Source organism: Kryptolebias marmoratus, linkage group LG7 (assembly GCF_001649575.2).
Source record: "Kryptolebias marmoratus isolate JLee-2015 linkage group LG7, ASM164957v2, whole genome shotgun sequence".
NCBI lineage: Eukaryota > Metazoa > Chordata > Actinopteri > Cyprinodontiformes > Rivulidae > Kryptolebias > Kryptolebias marmoratus.
This window is the reverse complement of record NC_051436.1, coordinates 455562-457534: the sequence shown is the minus strand read 5'-3', so window position 1 is coordinate 457534 and position 1973 is coordinate 455562.

The window sequence follows — 1973 nt, the reverse complement described above, 5'->3', positions numbered from 1 at the left end:
TCCTGTCTCTCTCCGTGTCTCAGAGCTGAACGAGTGCGGCCTGAAGCCTCGGCCCTGTAAGCACCGCTGCATGAACACGCCGGGCAGCTTCAAGTGTTTCTGTCTGGACGGCTACGCGCTGCAGCCGGACGGCAGCTGCAGGAGTGAGTTTATGAAACACGTCTGACCAGATAGTCTGACAGGAAGAACCCCACAGGGGACAGAACAGACAGCCCAAGCTTTACTGTTATCAGGTAGTTGCAGGAGCCTCTAACAGTCGAAGGAGGGATTGTAGACTCGTTAGTTATCTGTGATCAACAGTGGTTTGAAGTTGATTGAACTGGTTTGTTTCCTCTGAACCTCCAGATGTGAGGACCTGTTACCATGCCAACTGTCAGTACGGCTGTGAGGTCCTGAAGGGACAGGTGCGATGTACCTGTCCGTCTCCGGGGTTACGTCTGGGTCCAGACAGGCGCTCCTGTGTCGGTCAGTCGGTGTGCACGGGTGTTTTCTGGATCGTGACGTGTTGTTTTGCTGACCTGACGCCGTTCGGTCTCCGCAGACATCAACGAGTGCGTGTCGGGCGGAGACGTGTGTCCCCATCGCAGGAAGTGCATCAACACGTTCGGCAGCTTCATCTGTAAATGTCACCTGGGCTTCAAACTGACGTACATCGACGGGCGCTACGCCTGCATCGGTGAGGTTTCACCTGCGTCACACTGATCTGTGAGGACGCAGGAAAGAAGACGAGCTGGACTCATGTCTTGTCTGTCTTGTCAGTTTTTCCAAAACTCTGGAACAAAAGGTTTAATAAAAATACCACAACTCAACCTCAACTTTGGGAACAACTGGTTTAGGGGATTGGAGCGGTTCTTCTGGGTGGTTTCGGTCTGTTAGGAACCTTCTGGAGTTAATAAAAACTGCTCCTAAAGTGTTAGGACCAACTTTTGGCCTTTTGGTGCCGTTTTCTTGGTGTAAGCAGCAGCAAAGTCCCAGAAAGGATCCTCTCAGGTTATTCTGATTTACACAACTGCAACTCTTTAACTTCTAAACTAAAAGTCTGATTTAACTCTGAACATCAGCACTCTTTGTAATCATCCTTTGTTTTAGGTTTGGAAGTTTCAGGCAGCACAGTTTTTGATTTTTGATCATTTTTGGACATTTTAAACTTTTATTTGTATCAAAAGAAGAATTAATGCAAGTCTTAGTTTGTAATATTATCCTATTTTTAAACAGCGGGTTGGTTAAAGCTTCATGTTGATGTTTTTATGTCTCTGTAACCAGATAAGGACACTCGGCTGTTCTGCTCTCTGAATCCGTCGTCTCCAAAGTGCAGCTGTAAGGACAACGGCTGCAGAGGTACCAACACCTGCTCACAGGTGTTATTTACACTTCACATGGAATCAGTCACCTGATGTGAGCGGCAGCTGAACAGGATGGGCCAACTTTTACTCATTTATCTGTAGATTTCATGCAGATGCCACAGTGTCAGAGAGGATTAGTTATTCGGAGAAGCTCCGGGGCAGCAGACTGCTCCTCTTCCTCTGGTTTTCTTCCTGAGACACACTTACCTCCCGCCCTCAGGGAACTGTAAACATCTCGGGTGGGTTTTCCTCCAAATAAATATGGGATTCCTGATTTATATGAAGACTGATCAGTTTGTTGGGTCGCAGCAGAAGAAGGTCAATTATTGGTGAATCTGCAGCTCCGTCAGAATCCTGATTACCTGTCGCCTGGCTAAAGATGGTGTTGTCATGGAAACAGAGACGGCTGTTTGAGGCCAGCGTTTTTGTTTTGTTTTTATTCTTCCAGTCATCCCCAGAGTGGTTTTAGAACCGCCGAGACCCAGAACCAGCGGTACCGCTGCTCCCTCCACAACAGCCGAGGCTACCACCTCCACTGTTACCATAGCAACAACATCTTTGGCTCCCTCCACTGTTGCTACGACCACAACATCAACACCTGCTACAACTACACCTACTGCTACAACTACA